General features: G+C 45.4%; 1 protein-coding gene across 1 annotated transcript in view; it reads right to left on the bottom strand.

Moving 5' to 3' along the window:
* Positions 1–20187, bottom strand: part of KANK1 (KN motif and ankyrin repeat domains 1) — a 204013-nt gene extending 183826 nt beyond the window's left edge. Inside the window, exon 1 of the mRNA XM_041730199.1 lies at positions 20080–20187. The gene's annotated coding sequence lies outside the window, so the exon portion shown is untranslated. The remainder of the gene's footprint in view (positions 1–20079) is intronic.
* Between the last annotated feature and the right edge of the window lie 2182 nt (positions 20188–22369).

The raw sequence follows: 22369 nt of genomic DNA, 5'->3' as shown, positions 1-22369 counted from the left end.
ACTCATCAAACCTGTAAGCTGCACACTCCCTAAAACAACGGCACTGGTCTAGCTGAGGCTCAAAAGAAAGCCAGCTATAAGCAAATATCTTCTATAAACTACCTCTCCTTTGCAGAGTGGATTTGAATTCTTACACACCATTTATGCCCAAAGGTTACTTTGAAGGGTCTAATGATAAAAGACATAGTTATTGTCAAAAAATGAAAAGAACTCCCAGACAACTTTTCATCAAGTGAAGGCTGGGGAGAGGGCAAAGGAGAAGAGGGGTTGTATTATTTTACCAACATAGTGAAGTAGAGCTGAGCATCAGACTTAGCTCCTGGCCTCCTAGTAGCCAGAGCAAAAAGGGAAATATGATGAATTATGCAACTTTCATAACTGGAGAAAAAATTAAAAGTCCCCGTTTATCAGGGAAAGAGATTTTTTTTCCCTAACATGAACTGACACATACAGCTTCCCTATAGGAGGGACTGAATGGGACAGTGAACCCTTTTTAGTAGCTCATCTAACAACAAATATCTATTAAGCACCTTCTGTGTTTCCAGGCTCTGTTCTAAGAGTTTGGTATATGTGAGCCAACAAACCAGATAGAGAGCCCTACCTGGGGGAAGGCCATATTCTGCCCAGGTAGAAAGACAATAAACAACAAACATAATAGTAAGTTCCATGATGAGGGAGGGCTCGGTCAGGGGGCTAGGGGTAGTGAGAGGATGACGATTTCAATTCTGAATCCACAGTCAAGGTACAGAGGACAGTGACATGGGAGCAAGCAGCATGAGCAGACATGGGGATGAGAACATCGGAGGTAGAGGAAGCAGCCAGTGCACAGGCCCTAAGGGGAAGCACAGAGGCAAATTTGAGGAAGACCAAGGAGGCCTGGGCTGTTGAGCAAGGGTGAGGGGTGAGTACAGGAGAGGAAGGTAAACAGTACCAAGGGACTCGCTCAAAAGAGTCCCAGAGTTCACTGTAAAAACTTTTATGAAAACAGGAAGCAAAAAGGGGGTTTGAGCAAAGTCCCATCATCTGACCTTTGTTTTTAAAGAGCCACTATTGGGGCTCCTGGGTGGCTCAGTTGGTGAAGTGTCTGCCTTTGGCTTGGGTCATGATTTCAGGGTCCTGGGATCGACCCCCCCGTCAGGCTCCCTGCTCAGTGGTCGTCTGCTTCTCCCTCTCCCACTGCTCCTCCTCCTACTCACGCTCTCTCTCAAATAAATTAATAAAATATATTTTAAAAATTTTTAAGAAAATAAAGAACCACTGTTGAGAATAGATCTCAAGGACAGAAACAGGGAGACCAGTTACAAGGCTCTTGTAGTAATCCAGGCGAGAGAGGATGGTGGAAATGGAGAGGAGGAAGATTCTGGATAAATTCCTAAGGGAGAGTCAGCAGGATTTGCTAATGGACTGAAGTGTGAGAGAAAAGAGAGTGAAGATAAACACACAGTTTTAGGGTTTTGCCATCAATGGAAACAGGAGAAGCTGTGGGAAAAACAAGTTTGAAGATAAACCAGAAATTGTTTTGGCCACATGAGGTGGCCACAGAACACAACTGGGTGGAAATATGAGGAGGTAGGTAGTTGGGCATATAAGCATGGAGTTGGGGAAAAAGTCAGAGCTGGAGAAATAAATGTGAAATTGACCAGAATATTAATAGCACCTGAAGCCATGAGACTGGATGACATCACCAAGGGAATGAGAGTCTACAGAAAAGAAGAGATCAAGGACTGAGCCCCCTTGGGCCCTCCAAAAATCAAGGAGATGAAGAACCAGTAATGGAAAGTGAGAAGGAGTGGCCAGTGAGCTAGGAGGAGAACCAGCAAGCCTACAAAATTTGTAACATGAACATGCTTTATGTTGTCCATCAATAACAGCGAAGGGCGTCTCGTCAAAGTTCAGGGAAAGTGCTTGGAGAAGCTACGGCACAGCTAACCAGGTATTTAGCTTCTGGCCCATTCTGGCTCGATTACCAGGAGCTGTCAGCACCGAGGGAGGCAGTGAAGGGAAAGCCAGAGCAGGTCACGGGCTGGTGGTCATGAGAACACGGACAGGCACACGCTCCTAGCCCAAGGAGCTTCCCAGGGCCTGCAGAGCGACCTGGGTCAGATGCCACAGCAGCTCATCGCAAAACACCAACCGCAACCCCGGCGTTAGTGTGCAGTGCCTTCCCGAGCTGTTCCTGCCCACGGGCCACTGCCTGCTGCCAGTTTAACCCCACTGTCAGTCCTGGGCTTGCACGGCACACCCCACAGCCCACCACGAGCCCCTTCCTTATTAGCGAAAGGGCCGGGAAAGAGTCACTTGCTAGAGTCTCGGTACAAGAGCCAGAGACCCCAGCAAGCTGCAGGCATACACATCTGTTTGTGAGAACAATGGACAAAGGGCACAGAAAGGGGATTTCTTGTCTCTCCTTCGCTCTCTGTGTACACATCATATACATTTAAGGGCCCTCTTAACATGCCTGAATGCACCCAGTAGGCACACTCTATGTATTTATATACAACCTTGTTCTGGAAAGGGCTTCAGGCAACTTTCAAAATGAGACTGAACGATCCTTACCTTAAGTTTAAAAATGTAAAAAAAATGTAAAATGCAGTACAAGGGAAAGTAGAATGGAATAGTAAATAAGGTGTAAATTAGGAAAAATGGCAATCATGAAACTGTGCATGGTTGTTTAATAGCAGGATTACATTTGGTCAACACAGTAAGAAAATCAAGGTCTCTGATGAGATTCGTATCGTTCAATAAATCAACATCATCTAATATGGGGGCCCAGGGCAACTTTCCTACTGCTTCTTCATAAAAGAGCTACTGAAAGACACGAATGAGATGGATGTGTTAGAGTTTCCCATGGCCATCCTTGAACTACTTCCTATCCCTCAATAATGCAAGCTAAGGACCTAACACATGGCAATTCAAAAAGAAATCAGAAAGGAAAACCGGCATCAAAGGTACCCAATGTTTTGATGGAAATGGTGTGCAAAATCCTTTAGAATTTCACAAATGGGCGCTATTTCTCAAAAACAAGTTTTCATTAATATTTGGGGCTGATTAAGTGTTACCCATCAAGGGTTGGTCCACTTACCTTAGAAGCCAACCAATTATAGTTAATAATACTGGGTTATTTGAAAGTTGCAGAGTGATCTCAAAAGTTCTCATCACATCAACAGACACACAAAAAAGCTGCTCGACATCACACATCATCAGGGAAATGCAAATCAAAACCACGAGATATCACTTCATACCTGTCAGAATGGCTAAATAAACAACACAAGAAACAACAGTGTTGTTGAGGATGTGGAGAAAAAGGAACCATTGTGCACTGTTGGTGGGAATGCAAACTGGTGCATTCACTCTGGAAACCAGTATGGAGGTCCCCCAGAAAGTTAAAAACAGAAATGCCCTATGACCCAGACTACTGGGTATTTACCCAAAGTATACAAAAACACAAGTATACAAGCACCCCTATGTATACGGCAGCACTATTTACAATAGCCAAAATTATGGAAGCAGCCCAAGTGTCCATCCACAGATGAATGGATAATGAAAATGAGTATATACATACAATGGAATATTACTCAGCCCCTCAAAAGAATGGAATCTTGCCATTTACAACAACATGGATGACTCTAGAGAGTATAATGCTAAGTGAAATCAGTCATAGACAAATACCACATGATTTCACTCATATATAGAATTTAAGAAATACACAAAGGAAAAGAAAGAGAGAGACAAATCAAGGAACAGACTCTTAACTACAGAGAACAGACAGATGGTTACCTAGAGGGGACATGGATGGAGGGCTGGGGAAATAGGTGAAGGGGATTAAAGAGTATATTTATCATGATGAGCACTGATGTACAGAATTGCTGAATCACTATATTGTTCACCTGAAATTATTCTAACTGTGTTTATTAGCTAATTGGAAATAAAATGAAAAACTAATAAAAAAGTTCTTATTACACGAAAAAAAATTTGTAATTGGTGATGGATGTTAACTATCATTCTGCAAAATATATAATATTGAATCATTATATTATACAGCTAAAGTTAATATAATGTTTATATCAATTATATCTCATGGTTGTTTTTGTAAAAAAAAAAAAATTCAACCAATCAGAAGAAGTCTCAGCATTCTTAACAAAAATTACAGAAACTAGGGGCACCTGGGTAACTTAGCTGGTTAAGCAACTCTTGATTTTGACTCAGGTTGTGATATCAGGGTTGTGAGATCAAGGCCTGCATGGAGCTCTGTGCTTAGTGGGACGTCTGCTTGAGATTCTCTGCCCCCCCAAATAAATAAACCTTAAAAAAAAATAATAACCAGAAGCTATGCAAGACTCTTGCCTAAAGAGATGGCCCCCACTCCACAAAAGGCTGTGGGGGCAAAACTCTAAGCATGGCCACGTTTCCCTGCCTGCCTCCCAAAAAGGGTTCTGAATCTCCCCAACACGCAGATGGGAGAATAACCACTCAAAGCATTCAAGTTTTATACCTCACAGCATGTACAATTGCAATTTGCCATCTTTCTTCAAAGGGTTCTGATTTTGTCCTTTGTCAACACTAAGACAGAAATTCCCCAGTAAGGATATTGACAATAGCTCAGCAATTTCACTTTAAAAAAAAAATACCAGGACAGATTCACTAAGCCCTAATAAATTTCAGTTTTCTCCAAAAGGCTCATTTCTATTCTTCTTTTTACAGTGTCATCTGCCATCGATTGGCTGCCAAAGCCATATTACTTCAGGCAATTAAACCAAAGACAATTGGCCAATAAGATGGCAATAATACACAGAAAATCAAGATATAAAAGTCAAGAGAGTAAAAAGAGTAACTTCCTGTTTAAATTCAGATGCAGACCCTTAAGAAACAGTGAGTGGAAAGTTACCAAATTGTGAGCACAGCTCTCCAACTCATAAAAGATTAATCAGTCCTGTATAAAAACTAGACTCTGTTTTCCATATGTAGGCAGATTTCTGAAGCATAACTTTTTCAAAACAAACCCCGAAATACAGATGTAATCAGTTCTAAACACTGTTTCTGAATCAGCATACAGGCCATTAAACCTCTCAGAATTAAAGACAGTTTTCCATTGTATATTATGTTGTTGTTTCAATTATCTGCTGCAGTCCCTATAAAAGGATTATACTCCCCATTGTCATGTGACTTACAGTGTCTCCAGATGGAAGAATTAACTACACCAACCTCGCTGTTGGTAGGCTTCGCCATGCGACTTGCCATAGCCAAGTGAATGTGAGAAGTGACTTATAAACAGAAGCATTAATAGCCAAGAACGGATTGGTCATTCTCTTTCTCATCCTCTACTATGTCCCAGAGTGGGGTGGCTCATGGAACCCAGATCTGGAGCTAGAATCCTGAAGGCCTTTGGAGCAGAGCCACAGCTATCATGTAATGAGTTAATGATCAATGGAATAATTAATATGTAGAATGAATATGTAATATTCATATGTATATGGATATGTAATGAATGTAGAAAGACATGCAGGTCTTACTGCCAATGAATTCCCGTGCTAATCAATTGCATAACATATGATAAACTGAAAATAATGTCTTTTTTCCAATTAAAGTTTTTACCTTATAAATATGTGCTTTAAAAAGAGAGGGGAAACTTAGGTTACTTGTTTGACCTTTAGAAGACCTTGTCAAGAACAATGGTAGGTTCAAAGAAGATAAGGTTCAACAGCTCAGCCTTCCATAGGCATGTAATTAATCTCTAACTGATGGGGGGATAAAACAAGAATCAAGGTTATAAACTTAACCGGCATACCAGTCTCCCAGCAAAACAAGGAAATGTAATTACCTGGGATTTTATGAGATGTAGAATTCAATCCCAAAAAAGTCCAGGTTTATTTTAGCTTTTTACTGTTAGCCTCTGCCTGGAAATCTTACCAATATGAGTAAGATCTGATGGTGCAAATAGTTTTTTAAATGAGCAACTAAAACATAAGATGAAAATCAAGATCTCGCAAACTTTTTTCTAGAAGCCAAAGGAAAACAATGCTTAAAGACCCTTCTCATAGCCACTCTGATGAATATATACAGCAATTCATTTAAAAATTTCATTGCTAGAGGAAAAATTCAGCACATCTCCTGCAAATTTGTGGTGGGTTTTGGCAAGCTGGATGCCCAAAGAAACTCAGAACCCTTACTAGGACTAAGCTGACCCAGGAGAGTGGGAGAGAGAGAATGCAATATACTCTGTCTTGGGAAGTCCTAAATCTGGGGATCATGGTTCCCACCATTATGGTTACCCAGTCCACAATAGTTATCAGGAAGGCTGTTTGCACTGCCAAGTTCAAATCAAGTTAGGAACACTATTTCCTACCATTGGAGAGAAAGTTGTATCCAGAAGGTGTGAATCTTCATGCACTTGGGAAACTACTCCATAATCCCCAAATGATACAAGATAATAGGTCTCTCTGTAAGGCTAGATTGTGGAAGATCTTGGTAGAGATCAGCAGGGGGCGGGAGGAGAGAGCTAGAGCAGTTTGGCTGGAGAAGGGTGTTGTGATGAGCAAGGGCTGGGTTGCCATTTTCTTACTCAAGCAGACAGAAGAAGATATTCTGTGGAGGAAAGCCAAAGTATGGTACAAATGCTAGAGACAAGATACTATGCGTGACCAAGAGAATCAACTTCAGGTCCTAACTCTCAGGGGGACTGGCTGGGCTATTACATTCTGGGGTTTCACTGGGTTCCTCCTGACCAACTCCTTGTTGATGCTTGGTTTGCCTCTGCCAGTTTAAATGAGTATCTCTTTTTACACAGCCGATAAGCCCAACTGGTTTCTTATGAATCTTGGCTTATTTAGTTTTAAAGGCTTGATCTTATTAAACTTTTAAAATTAAGGAAGACACACACAGTAAAAGTATAAATCTTAAATATTTAATCATGAGGAATTCTTACAAATGAACATATTCATGACACCAGCAACTAGTCAAAGATAGAGAACGTCATGAGATCCCAGAAGCCCCCTATGTCCTTTCCCAGTCAATAGACCCCTCACCCCAGGCCCCTTGCCCTATTCTTCTATTCACCAGTGATTATTTTTGCCTCTTTTTGAGCTTCATATAAAATAAATCATACAAGGGGCTCAGTGGTTGAGTATCTGCCTTGGGCTCAGGTAGAGACGTAGGGTCCTGGGATGGAGTCCTGCATCAGGCACCCTGCAGGGAGCCTGCTTCTCCCTCTGCCTATGTCTCTGCCTCTCTCTGTGTCTCTAATGAATAAATAAATAAAATCTTTTAAAAAATCATAAAATATGTAAACTTTGGCTTCTTTTACTTAATATCTATATTACTCAATAAAATGTGTCTCAGTATTCATGATGTTGTTCTGAGCAGCAATACTGTTCTTTTTTATTGCTGTAAAATATTTCATGCATAACCCTGACACAATTTTTTTATCCATTCATGGGCATTTGGACAGGTTCTCTTATGTGTCTATCATTGTTATGAGCATTCTTACAAACACTTCTGTTGTACATACACACTCATTCCTGTTTGGCATATGTATCTAGGATTTTAAGTCATAGGACATGTATTTGTTCAGCTTTATAATAAAGTCCAAAGTGATCAAACCAATTCATACTTCCACTAGCAGTGAATGAGAGTTTAAGCTTTTCCTATCTCCATTAATAATTGGTTATCAGGGTTTGTTCTTTAAATCTGAGCCATTTGAATATGTGTTCGCATTTTATAGTAGTTTTAATGTGCATTTTCCCAATGATTGACGATACTGAATGCCCTTCTCACTTCTAAAATTAGGTTTTGTTGGGATGGCTAGGTGGCTCAGTGGTTAAGCATCTTTTGGCTCAGCACATGATCCGCCATCAGGGTCCCTGCAGGGAGCCTGCTTCTCCCTCTGCCTAGGCCTCTGCCTCTCTCTGTGTGTCTCTCATGAATAAATAAATAAATCTTTTTTTAAAAGATTTTATTTATTTATTCATAGAGATGCAGAGAGAGAGGCAGAGACACAGGCAGAGGGAGAAGCAGGCTCCATGCAGAGAGCCTGACGTGGGACTCCATCCAGGGTCTCCAGATCACACCCTGGGCTGCAGGCAGCGCTAAACCACTGCGCCACCGGGGCTGCCCAATAAATCTTTTTTTAAAATTAGGTTTTATGGGGATCCCTGGGTGGCCCAGCGGTTTAGCGCCTGCCTTTGGCCAAGGGCGCGATCCTGGAGTCCCGGGATTGAGTCCCACGTCAGGCTCCTGGCATGGAGCCTGCTTCTCCCTCTGCCTGTGTCTCTACCTCTCTCTCTCTCTATGTCTATCATGAATAAACAAATAAAATCTTTTTAAAAAATTAGGTTTTGCTTTTCCTGTTGACTTGTAGCTGTTCCCGACACATTCTGGATAAGCTGCTTATTGGATATATGACAAATATCTTCTACTTTGTGACTTGCCTTTCCACTCTTAATTTATACAGCTAAATCAAAGTTCTTAATTTTAATGAACATGAGAAAAGGCAAAATAATACATGTTGCTGTGAAAAAAAAAGACCCAATCCTCTGGGTCCATATATATATTCATTGATTTAAGAAACGTAGTTAACTGAATGGGACCCAGCTTTTGCTCAGGCCTTGGACTATAAATACAAAGTTACTCTCCTCAATTCCCTCAAAGCTTCAGATACAATGAATCATTGATTTAAAAACCAGTAATGTGCCCACAGTTTATCAAGTATATTTAGAAACGTTATTATAAATGATGAATGGCTTGCACACCAGCCCTTAAAAGTCCCAAAACAGCACAGCCCTGCACAACCAGCATTTGTATGGAGGTGCTTCCTTGGAAGAGATGTGCAGAGCACCAATGTGGGGTCCCAAGAATGTAGCTCAACTCCCCCCATCCCAGGGCCTCCAGAGATGAGTACCCCAACCTCAATAACCAACAGCAATTACCAGGAATCCCATCGTCCCACACAATCACTGAGCCTTCCTGGCTGGGATAGCAGGCAAGTGATCCAGATTTCAACAAAGTTCTGGCAAGGCTTACACACCCACGACCTCACTGATCACCTTGGCTCCTTGGTCCCAGACCTCTCCTTACGTCCACGTTACAGGCAGAGACAGATGACCTTGCTCACCCAAAACTGTGAAAGACCTTACAGAGAGGGGATAAGGGTGGTGGCACTTCTCAGAGTCGGGGTCCCTGAGCCTGTCTCGGCCCTTTTACTTGATCCCAGGGTGCTTTCATCCACTGTGTGCTGCCTGGGACAGCAGAACTTTCTCTGCTCCTCTGGCCCTAAGCAAACAGGACAGCTCTTTTGAGATGTTCTTTTAGGGAGTTTCACAGTTAGGAAACACCATTATCTTAGACTTTCCTTCCTTTATATTTCCTTCCTACCTTCTCCACCCTGCTTCCCCCACCACCACCCCCCAACACCCACCCAACACCCACCTAAACACCATGGCAAAATGATATTGTTTCTTTCCAGACACAAGGAGGCAAAGGATATATATACTCCTGATGGGAAGTGTAAGAGTTGAGACTCTCGAGCCCAGGTTCCTGACCACTCCCTGTATTGAATCAGATCCTTTCAATCTGGCCAGCCCAAAAATAAAGGTAAAGAGGGCACCTGGGTGGCTCAGTGGCTGAGCACCTGCCTTCAGCTCAAGTCTTGATCCTGGGGTCCTGGAATCGAGTCCTGCTTTGGGCTCCCCACAGGGAGCCTGCTTCTCCCTCTGCCTATGTCTCTGTGTCTCTCATGAATAAATAAATAAAATCTTAAAAATAAATAAAAATAAAGGTAAAGAAACAGGGAAGAAAGTAGGGATGAAAAAGCTGCCCTGGGCCACGGAGGGAAAAGAAAAGAGATGTTGAGAACAAAGCAGTTTCCATGGATTCAGCCGCCCTCTATCCAGCCTGGAACCCAGGCTAGAAAAGATACCTGTGGGTCACAGCTCAAAGTCAGGCCAAATCGGATAAACAGGTAAGCCTGGTTATTCGGTCAAACTGGATGTGAGGCCAGAGGCTCATGACACCTCTTCCTTGAAAGAGGAAGTTCCTATGAAAATGATTCCAAAACTATATAAATGTCAAGCCCTTCAGCAGTATTTCCTCCTCTTGCTGGCAAAGCTGGGAGCTTTGGGACAGGTGATGGGACAGGAAAGAAGGACATTTTTCCCCCACTATAGTAAAGCTACTCTAATGCAATGGCTCTGGGCTGGCTAAGAGTCCTCAAGGCCTTCTTACTCATTCCTGACATCGAGGGGGAAGCTGCTGGCATGCCCTTCCCGGCCGTGGGCAGCACCAAACCCAGACACAGCAGCACTCTGTCTCTGAGTGAGAGAGCCTCTTCTCAGCAAGGTGGGAGACAGCTTTATGACCACACGGGATTTCATTAAAGGAAAACAAAGTCCTTCCAATTAGGCTCTCCTGGCTTCCCTGGTTACCCAAACAGTAGCCTTTTGTTTCTAGAGGCTGGCTAAAATAAACCTAAGAACAAACAAAAAGAGATCATTCTGCTTCTCTATTAACCTGAAAATTGATTAAAACTCTCCTGAGGGTGCCTGGGTGGCTCAGTCAGTGGAGGGTCTGACTCTTGGTTTTGGCTTAGGTCGTGATCTTAGGGTTGCGGAATCGAGGCCTGTGACCAGCTCCAGGCTGAGTGTGGAATCTCTTTGGGGTTCTCTCTCTCTCCCTCTCCCTCTGCTCTTCCCCCCTGTTTGCTCTAAGATAAATAAATAATTTTTTTAAAAAATAAAAAAACAGGGATGCCTGGGTGGCTCAGTGGTTGAGCACCTGCCTTTGGCACAAGTCGTGATCCCAGGGTCTTGGGATCGAGTCCTGCATCAGCCTCCCCCCAACCCCCGGGAGCCTACTTCTCCCTCTGCTAATATCTCTGCCTCTGTCTGTGTCTCTCATGAATAAATAAAATCTTAAAAATAAAAAACAAACCAAAAAAACCCATAGCAGAACACAAGTGCATATGACTTTGTGAAAGGATTAGTCTTGAATTCCTCAACTTAAAAAAAAAAAAAATCTACTTTTTAAACAACATACAAAAACTCCCACAGCAGTAAACTATTTTAATTGCTTCTAGTTGTTACTGAAACCCTGCCTGGGCTAAGAAAATTTGAGTTGTTTCAATCATTTCCCTCCCACCCTCCTCTCCTTGATGGAGATCCTGCAAACTCCCTCCCCCCCCCCCCTTCCTGAACTATAACTCTGAAAGGAGGTCAAAGGGTGGGGGTCTCTGGAGGCAGAGAAGTCTCATTCTGCTCTTAAGGTCAGAAGCCTGTTTTCTAAAAACCCTATAAGCTATGCCACACAGGGCTGAATCTTGCCACCAACAGGCCAAAGAGTCCCTACAAAAGCCTTAAAGGCCCTGAAGATAAACAGTGCCTGTCCCTTGATCAGCAACACCCCTAGTGATATTCAAAGGAGAAGAGGATGTTTGCACTAAGTCTGAAGCTGGGCTGCCTTCCTTGAGAGGCATACAATCCTCAAAAAGAAACAATTGAGAAGATAAAATAGGCAGCTTCAAGTAGAAGATAAAGGATGAAATTTCAAAAGGCCAAGAGGAAAAACATCAAAACAAATTTCAAGCACATCAAATCACATATTAAGTATCATCAAAACAACTCATTCCATTTTCTAAAAAATGGCAATTGCCACTGAACCAACACAATATCCAAAGTGTCCCTGTGTGGACAATCTCCTTCTTTTCTGCCTTTAAGAAATGATGCGTCAAGAGTTCAAATTTTCTGTTGTGCTACCTTGTGGAAATTTAATTCCTGGCCATCTACAGAGCATGACTTAGACAAATTCTCCTATAAAAATGTCATAGTATATGCCAAAAATCAGTAAATTGACTTAACAAGTCAGGGAAGTTCAAAGGATAAGATGGCATAAGCAAAATTTCAGCCTTCAAATATACTGAAAGCCTTACTGCTCAGGACCAGCAGAGTTTATTCATAATGTTTTGTTGACTTTTATTAATAGTAAATCTCTTGACGTGCATCTCCTACCAAATTAAAAGAGAAAATCCCACGAGAACTGAATTTTATGACATAGAGAAACAAAAAAGCTAGACTAGTTAAAAAGCTGACATGAAATCTTTAGATGAATTCTTTAACTGGTCTAATCTATTCTATTTCACTATGCCATAACATGAAAAGAATATGAGCCCTCTTTTTTTTGGAGTCTGGGGAATTCAAGAATATATATTTACCCAACTGGTTAGAATAAGACAACGGAGAATAACAAGCATTCGAGTGAGAACTCACACAGCACTGCTGGGAAGATAGATGAATACAGCTGCTACAGAGATCTCTACCACAACAGAACTGTGTGCAGCCAATCTGGCAACTTCGTTTCTGGATGTGCACCCAACATAACTGTATACATACGTTCACCAGGACACCTGCACAGACTTGTTCATGACAGCACTGTTCATGCTGGTCGCAAACTGGGAACAACCCAATGTAAGTCTCCAGGACGATGGATAAACAGTGGTATATTCCCACTGCAGAACACAATCAAAAAATGCAAAGAACACTCCATTGCCACATAAGATCACATGGATCAATCCTACAAATACAACATGGAGAAGCCAGACACAAAAGGGTACACACTCTGCAATTCCACATATTAAAGTCTAAACACTGACAAAACTGACCTGTGATATTAGATGGACAGCCCAGGGGCGTGACACAAAGATGATCAGCTTGGGTCCATGGCTCTATTTGGGGGAAGGGAGATGAGCAAGCATTTGGCAGAAAAATGACTTGTAGAATCACCTAATAGGGACAGTCACCACCCCTAAAAAGGGCTACTCCTAAGGAGTTGTTTTGATAGGAAAGAGCTGTTGAGGAGGAAGAGGCGAGAAGGAAAAAGGGTCAGGAGGAAGATAGAAGGAGAATGAGAAAGAGGGAGGATGGATTCAGCTTGATTTCTACCTTTGCTCTCATTATTTTTTTCATATTTTCCCCAAGGTCAACAGGTGAACTAGTCAGAAAGACCAACAGAAATCTGAATAACTTTAGTCCAAAACGTAATGCAGATACCAACATATTTACATTCTAACCTCTAATCAAGTCAAAAATTATATACAAAGGAGTTTTATCTGCAATATACAACAATGTAAACCAACAAGAATAGAGGCTCTTGTGTGCTTCTCAGGGGATCAGATAATTATAAAAAGGGATTAGTATGTCTTCTGAGCGTTAAACTAAGCCCCGCTGCTCAATTCCATTAACTAATTAAAAAGAAAAAAAAAAAAACCTTCCAACAGGGTTCCTGACACTGAAATATATAACTGTTTCCAATTACCTGATTGCTCCTGTAATGAAAAAAGCATGAGGATACTTAGTTCTGATAGATTCTTCTGGTGTATGTTATCCATACACAAATACACAACTCAACAGTGTATCTGTTTTAAGATTCTTCATCAGTGAGAAAGCATTCATACTTGAAACATAAAGCTCAAGGAAGAAAAGAAGCAAACAGGTATCAGAGTTTAAAAGCCAAAGAGAAAATAAGAACCACTGGATTATGTCACCTGCTGTGCGCATCAGGGGACATGCTCTCGCAAGCAATTCACACATCTAGTGACTGGAGTGTTTTAATAACAGCCTCTCTGTTAGGCCTCCTCGTAGACAGTTTTGTTCTTTTCCACTGCTTGAACATACACGCACACACTAAACAAACCTCATTTCTCCATGGCCTTGTCAAGTATGGAATGCTTTATTTAAAATTATAAAGGTAATTGAAAAAAGAGAACTAAAAATAACAAGATAAAAATAATTGGGATATCTAATAAAACTGGGGAGAAGAAGAGAAAAGAGGTGGGGGTAATATTAATTCCCTTTCTTCCTTACTGGAGAATGAATGGAAACTGCCAAGTTTGTTGAAATCACGGGTACACTGTGGCAGTTTAAGAGGCTGCAAATGTGCAGACACTCTTCCCATCAAGTGGCAGGTCCATGTCCCCTGGAGTTGGAGCAGACTTTGTGATGGACGCAATCAATAGAGTTTGAGGAAAGGAAAGTCATGTAACCTCTGAGGCTAGGTCATAAAAGGCCAGGAAGCCTCCAACTGGTTCTCTGGAGGTATTCTAGCACAAGTTAATTGTATCTATCCATCTGTAGAGTATCTGAGGACGAGATTAACATTTAAGTCAGTGACCACTGGGTTAAGCAGACTGTTCTCCATAACACAGGTGGGCCTCATCCAATCAGTTGATGGTCTGGATAGGACAAAAAGATCAGCTTCCCCAAGCAGGACAGAATTCTCCAGCAGACTGTCTTTGGTCTTCACCTGCACTATTGGCTCTCCTGGGTCTCCACTCTGCTGGCTCACATTGCAGATTTTGGACTCACCAGCCTCCATAATCATGTGAGCCAACTACTTAACATACCTCTTTTTTCTATAAACATGCACACACCCTACTTGTTCTGTTGCTCCAAAGAACCCTGATTAACACATGAAGGGAGCTGGGGGCCTTGTGAGCAGACTTGAGTACCGATGGAAGTTGCCATGTGTAATAGACACTCTGGTCAACAGTCAACCCTGAGCCCCATCTCCCAGCCATCCCTGCCAAGGCACGAGGCATGGCAGCAAAGCCTCCTTGGACCCTCCAGGCCAGCCCATTCACCAGGTGGTTGCTACACAGAGATTGCACCACCACAAGGACACTCAGCCAAGCCATGCCCCAATCCCCGAGCCATGGAATCCATAACACCATGAAAGAATTGCTTAAGCCACTAAGGTTTGAGGTCATTTGCTCAATGACATCCACCAAAAGAACATACAACAACAATAACACACACACAAAAAAAAAAACCACAGAGTTAACACCCCATAAGAGACTATAGCTGAGCAGGAATCAGAGAGGAATGACAAGGTTTTTGTTTTCATTTTAAATGCTTGTTGTTGGCACTATTTTCTATACAAATATTACTTCAAAAATTTAAACAATTAAAAGTTAAAGAAACAACAGTGGACATATTCAGCATTAATGGTGTACCAGGTAGTCTTTGAAGTGCTCTCTATGGTTTTTGTTTTCTTTTTAAAGATTTATTTATTACAGAGAGAGTGCGCACACAGGAGGGTCAAAGGGAGGGGAAGAGAATCCCAAGCAGACTCTACACGGAGCATGGAGCCTGACACAGGCCTTGATCCCAACACCCTGAGATCATGACTTGAGCTAAAATCAAGAATTGGATACTCAACTAACTGAGCCACCCCAGTGACCCTCTAGCATTTTAACTCCCTTAATCCTCAGATAATTCCATGAGAGGAGTGCTTTTGTCATCCTCGTTTTATGAACAGGGAACGGAACCACAGAGAGGTTCAGTAACTGTGCCAAAAGTTACACAGCAAGCAACACAACCTATACTCACATCAGCCAATCTGGGCCCAGAGCAACATGTCCACAAAGATAACCAGGTTAACCTGGCAGTAGGAAGCCACTAGACAAAGAGTATAATCTCAAGCTGCCAGTCACCTGAGTCTCCAAAGAGGTGACTGACCAAACTATTACATCAAGCCCTACCAGAAGTCTTTGCATTTTCAAAAGCTATGCCCTAAAATGCAATGCCCTTTGCTCTAATCTCCACCTGCCTACATTTTCCAAGGCCCGATCTCCTTAAATATCACACAAACCGCTCAGCATTAATTTTTCCACCCTTTACATTTCCAGAATGGGCCATTAATAGCAAGTATTTCCATCCTTCTGCCTCCTACTATAATTCTCTATCTCCCCACTTGCTATGAACACCGTGAGGGTCTCCGGATTTCCTCACCAGGGTCTTGCATAGAAGTAGAAAAGTATTTATTATTTTCTAAAGGTAAGCTGATATTGGCTTACTCCACATGCAAGTTTAGGGAAATTTTTGCTGCATTTTATTTGAGAGGAAAGAGTGAGTTTAGAGCCATATAACCAGGCAATGCAGAAGCCCACTGCATGGTAATCTTTGGCAGGTATTCATAATCGAACCCCATGATGCTGACTTGAAAGTAAAAAAGTTTTCTCCCCAAAAACTCTAATTATTTTTTTTGCCTTCATGTTAGTTCACCAATTTTCACTATATTTCAGAAAAAGAATAAGATTGGCATCATTCCCACTGTCCAGAATGGGCTGTGTACTGTTCATCTCCCTTCCTGAGATAACTAACTGGTATTTTCTTCGGAGATATCTGCTCCCTCACCAATTTCTAAGGATCCCTTAAAGCTCAGCTCAAGTCTTACATTTCAGAGAAGCCGATCCTAACCATCCCGGCAAGAAAGACCTCTTTTGATTCAGAACTCACAGAAGCAGTCAATATCTGGGAAGTGAACTAAACACTCCTTTGTCACATGTAAGGATTCTGCCTAGATGCTACTTTTAATTTTTGTACATAATTTCTGGACAACCAGCTACTTAACAGATGATTCCTCTTATGCCCCCTAAAACTCCTAGCTTAGTACCTTTGCAAAAAAGCATAATATAAAGAAAAATCACATGACTGGCAAATGAAGTTACAATAGTCCCATTTACACTATTTAAAAAGGGGGTATCAGGGTCAACTTCACTGTTACTTCGAGAGTTACATTTTAAACCAATTAGACACCTTTTTTGCAGGTAACATATTAGCCACTTAAAGGTTACTTTAAACAATTCTGTACTAGATTCAAGGACAGCTGGGTTCTGCAGGTAGTAGTTCAACCACATGGACCCGGAGCCATAAAACAGAGAGTCTCTAGTTTATGAAATGACCCAAACAAGAGGGGGGGGGGGCGGAAACTATATGCACAAAGATGGTTTTTGTAGCAATATGTACAACTCCAAAAAATTAACACTCATTGCCGGTTGTGTGTGGGGGCTTATTAAATGGAAGCCTGTCCACGGGATTGTGGATGTGTGCAGGAATTTGAAAGTTACAGAGACTGAGCAATATTAAGACATACTGTTAAGAGAAACCAAATACCAAATTGACTATTATGACTTCATAAAAACAGGACCAGACATGGAAAAGCACCCAAAGTGAACACAACTGAAATAATCTGCTAGAATGGGGCAAATATGGGTCACCTTTTGTCCATCTGTGAAATCTAGAGTAAACTCTAGATTTACTGCTTTGGCAGTTTATTTTTATTTTTTTAAAGGTTTTATTTATTTAATCGAGAGAGAGAGAGAGACAGAGGCAGAGACACAGGCAGAGGGAGAAGCAGGCTCCATGCAGGGAACCTGACGTGGGACTCGATCCGGGGTCTCCAGGATCACGCCCTGGGCTGAAGGCGGCACTAAACCGCTGAGCCACCCAGGCTGCCCTGCTTTGGCAGTTTAAAACAGGACAGAACTCTCACATCCTGCTTGAAGAAGTATTAACCATACAACCACTTTGGGATATTTCGCATGATCTTCTAAACTGAAGAGTCTAGAACTCAGCATTTCTACTCTTATGCATATACCCTAAGCAAATGTGTACAAGTGTATCAAGACATGTGCTACAATGTTCACAGCCACACTATTGGCCATAGTCAAAATTCGGCAACCACTCAAACGCCCATCAACCCTAGAACAGATAGATAATTTGGGGCATAGTCACACAATGAAATATTGCACAGTAAAGATAATGACTGAATTAGAGCCACGTGCATCACTGCTAAGTCTCACCAAATCACTTTGGTGAGAAAGAAGCCAGATTGAAAAACAAACGAACAAACAAAAAACATACTAGATTATACCACACACATAGAACATGAACAAAATTGATCTATGCTGGGACACTGGTTACCATGGGAAGAAAAAGTGGTGGGAAAAGAGCAGGAGTCTTCTGCAGTCTGGCAACATTCTGTGTCTTGATCTCAGTGCGAGTTATAACCTTACGTTCACTGTGAAAATTCATCACACTGTGCACTTACGATTGGTATGTATGCTATAGTTTAACAATTACTTAAAACAAAAAACAGATGGCATAAGCTAAGCCACCCATGCCACAGAGGCGTAAAATGTCCCACAACATTTGAAACCAACTTGGCTTCTCTGATTGCAGGGCCAAAGAGAAGTGTAAAGATGGTTGTGTCATTTGGGCTGCTTCAACTCTGCTCACCAGTGATTTTTTTTTTTTTAAACATGCACAAATAATCCAACAGCTGCCTGAGTGATGTGTCTATAATTTCTCCCTGAGATCCCCCTTGCTGCTTCTGAACCTGTTTGCCCTACAGGCCTCTGCTCCCACAAGCAATTGCCTGTGTCAGCCTTGCTCCTACCTCCTCCTCAATTCCTTGAATTTCCTCAGCTACACCCTCGCCCATCCTCCCCCTCCTCCCTGGACTTAGGAGGCTAATGCAAGAACACATCAGCTCGTGGCACTATTTGTGAGCAAATGCTGACATTCACAAAACGAACCTAGGTCTTGACTGTATCGATTCTAGTGGCCATTTGCCTGTGGTTTCTTTTCTTTGGGCCAGTTTGGATGATTTAAAACAAAACTATTTTTAAAACCTTGCTCCTTTTTGCTCTATCATTTTTCCCACTGAAACACACACACACACACACACACACACACACACAGAACAGAACTCACTTTTTCTGAGGTGGAACCTCCACTAGAGGGGTTTGTGAACTTCACAAAGTGCCCCAAAGCACCCCTGTGCCCTCCACCCCATCTGGGGGATAAAATGCATCCCTCATGGAAGTGCCTCTTTAGGAGACCATCACTCTGCCACTGGCCCCTTCTCCTGCATCCTTAGACACTAATCTCACCACAGGACAGCCCCTACTTAAATTTTCTTCCACCGCCTCATCGGCAGCACCTTCCCTCAAATCCATTAACTAAAAAGGGTCTGAAGTTAATAATCTCTCAATTTCTAATTCAATCTGGGAAAAACCACACCTTAAAATGAAGGAAGGAGGCTGGGGGGGGGGGGGGAAATGAGGCATTACTGCTAATGGGGATGGGGTTCCTTTGGGAGGGTGACGAAAATGTTCTGGAATCAGTGATAACCGTGTAACTTCGTGAATACACTAAACACCACGGACTTGAACACTTTAAAAGGGTACATTTAGGGCATGTGTATTACATCTGAGTCTTAAAAATAAGTACAACGCGGGAGTGCCCCACTTTCTGGTAGTGAAAGTTGGATGAAAGGAACAATTAGCAGATGAGCAGCTAAGCATCACCTAAGAAATCAAGTTGGCTAAAACCACGAATTGAAAGAAGAGGAAGCAGGTTCTGATTGCCTCCAACTCGGACGCGGGGCAGCGAGGCCGGCGAGAGACCGCGCAACCGCGCACGGGTCGGCCGCCCCGCCTCGTGGGTCTCGGGCCGTCGCCCCGGGACGTCCCACTAATTAACAGGAGACGAAGCTCGCGGGGACGAGGTGCGGGCGGCCCGCGCTGGGGGACGCCCCCGAGGGTTCCCGTCGCGCCTCACCCCGGTGCCGGGCGGCTCCCGCAGACTCGCAGGACCCCCGCGAGGAGCCGCCTCCGAAAGCTCCCCGGGGCCCAGGGGCAGCGCGGAGGGCGCAGCGGCGGCGGCTGCCCGGGGCGCGGGACCCCCCGAGTGCGCCCAGGTGGCGCGGGGCAGGGGGCGTCGGGGACCCGGCGGCTCCGGGGCGCTCGCAGCCTCCGCGGACCTGACGCCGCGCTGGCCCGGGGCGCGCCCCCGCCCTCCCCGTCCCTCCCTCTCCCCCTCCCCCTCCCTCCCCCCGACCCCGCCGACCCCGCCGACCGCGGCCGGAGCCAGCGCCGAGTCGGCGCAGGGCGGGCGGGCGAGCGAGGCCACCTGCCGCTCCGGGACGCAGGGACCAAGGGGCCGCCCGCCGCTGCGCGCGCGGAGCGGAGCCCAGAGCGCCCCCGGAGCCGCCGCGGGGAGCTCCGCACCGGGTCGCGGGCAGGACCGGCCCCCAGGGCGCCCAGGCGCCCCCGCCCGCACTTTCCCGCGGCCCGGCGCCTGCAGGGCCCCAAGCAACCCCTGGCACCGCGACCCCGGGCCCGCCCCGAGGCCGCCGGGGGGGGGCAGGCGAGCGCGAGCCCGCGGGGTGCCCTGGCCCCCGGCGCGCGCCCAGTCCGCCTGCCCGCGCCCACCCCGCCGGGCCCGGGGCGCAGCGCGGCGCCGCCTCACTCACCTCCGGGCGCGCTCCCCGACCTGCGGCTCCGCGCCCGCCGGGCTCCCGGACCTCGGCGGAGGGGGCGGGCGCGGGGGCGGGGCGCGGGGGCGGAGCCGGCGCCCGAGCAAGCGCCAGAATTAAACCCCGAAACGGGCTGCGGCTCTCGGGCCCCCGCCCCGCGAGGGCGAACCAGTCGGGGGAGGCCGGCCAGCCGCGCGCCCGGGGAGGGGGGGGGAGGGACGGACGGAGCGAGGGAGGGAGGGGCCCCCTCCCCAGGCGGCTCCGGGGACCTCCGGGGGCCCCGCGCGGCGCCGCGCTCCTTTGTACCCCGGGACCCGGCCGGCGGGCTGGCCCCAGTGCGCCTGCGCGCCGCCCCATCCCCGCCGGGCCCGCCAGGCACCTTCGCGCACCTCCGCCCCCGCCCCCGCCCGCCCCCGGAGCGCCCGGCAGGGGAGCGCCCTCCGCGCCGCCCGCGTGTGCCCGTCTTCCCCCGGGGGAGGGCAGACGTGCAACCCCCGCCCCCCGGGAAACTCGACTCGGTCGCCCCCGATCGTCCCGACCCGGAGGGACCGCGGCTAATATCCCCGCCCGCCTGCAGCGCGGCTCACTGCCCCCCCCCTCCGCTGGGGGACTGCGGCGCTGGGGTGGCTTGTGGCCCCAGGTGGTCTCGCAGGGCCCCCGCTTCCGGCAGGTGCCCGAGCAGGACCGTCCCCGGGGTGGCCAGGGACCTCCCGCCGCCTTTCCCAGGGCCCGCTCGGCCGCAGGACTGGGGGGTGGGGGGGCGGGGAGCAGAGTCCAGAAGCGCGCAGTGCTGGGGGACCCCGGGGCGGGGGAGGCGCAGGGCCCGCCTCGGGAGCCGAGAGCCAACTAGGAAGTCAGGCTCCGATTCAGAGCAGCCGCAGCTGGGAGAGAGGGGGACAGAGAGATGTGAGTGGAGGTTGGGAGACGGTGGCTCGAGTCCTCTTTCAAATGAAAATGGTTTGAATAAACCGGACAGAAGAACCAACTTTATAAAACCAAGTGTAACTGAGACAGACACAACAACAACAACAAAAACCACCACCAATAAGAAAAAACCATTGATGCCAGCTCTCCAGTGGATCACCGGTTTTCTTGAGGGCGTTAGGGCCCCCACCCCCAACCCCACCTCTCCAGCAGAGCACACACCAGCAAGGCCCCGTACACTGGGCACAGTTATTTTGCAAGTAGGTTAAAGTGAGGAGTCGTCAAACCTCAAAAAGTGAAATGCTGGTCTTGGGAGGAAGAAGCTGTGAAATCAGTGCTGCTCTGTGTGTTCAGGAAAAGCCCGCCTGCTAATTCCTGAACTGATGGCCCTGACTGTTAAAAGGACAGGCAACAAGCAGCTCAAAGATACGTGGGACAACATTATATGGTCTCATTCATTTGGGGAATATAAAAAATAGTGAAAGGGAATAAAAAGGAAAGGAGAAAAAATAAGTGGGAAATATCAGAAAGGGAGACAGAACACGAAAGACTCCTAACTCTGGAAACGAACTAGGGGTGGTGGAAGGGGAGGAGGGCGGGGGGTGGGGGTGACTGGGTGGCAGGCACTGAGGTGGGCACTTGACGGGATGAGCACTGGGTATTATTCTGTATGTTGGCAAATTGAACACCAATAAAAAATAAATTTATTTTAAAAAAAGATACGTGGGGTGGGGGGACAAGGAAAGCGCATCAGTCCTTTTGCAGCTCATGGGAGAGGGGGGCAGTGAGCAAACTCCTCCTTCTGGGCCTGTTTCTTCATCCGTAGAATAGGGCATATGGGTTTAGTAGATCTCTACCCTCTCTCTGCCCCATGTGCACAATTCTATGAAAAGAATCTTTATCCCCCAGGTGATTAGGAGTAAAAGGGAGAATGGTGTTGGGGGGCTCCTGCATGCACACAGTGCTCTCCATCCTGTGTTTTTCTTTCATTATATTTACTCAGTGAGTATTTATTCCACAGGCCCTGAAACATAGTCAAACCGAATTGGTCAAAAGTAAGGCAGACTCTGAATTTTTTTTTTTTTTTGGTGGATTTGTATTTGAAAATTTCCTTCATTTTTAGTCCTTTTTCTGCTGAGATGCAATTCACACACCATAAAATTGACTCTTAAAGTTTAAAGTTTGGTGATTTGGAATATACTCATAGTCCTGTAACCACTGCCACTCCCTAATTCCAGAACACTTTGATCAGTTCCAACAAGGAACCCCACACCCATCAGCAGTCACTCCTCAGTTGTCCCCACAATGAGCCCCAGGCAACCACTAATCTGCCCTGTCTCTAGGAATTTGCCTTTACTGAACA

The sequence above is a fragment of the Vulpes lagopus genome, chromosome 2 (assembly GCF_018345385.1).
Source record: "Vulpes lagopus strain Blue_001 chromosome 2, ASM1834538v1, whole genome shotgun sequence".
Taxonomy (NCBI): domain Eukaryota; kingdom Metazoa; phylum Chordata; class Mammalia; order Carnivora; family Canidae; genus Vulpes; species Vulpes lagopus.
Note: the sequence above shows the minus strand (reverse complement) of the source record. Positions and strands in the feature narration are given on the sequence as shown.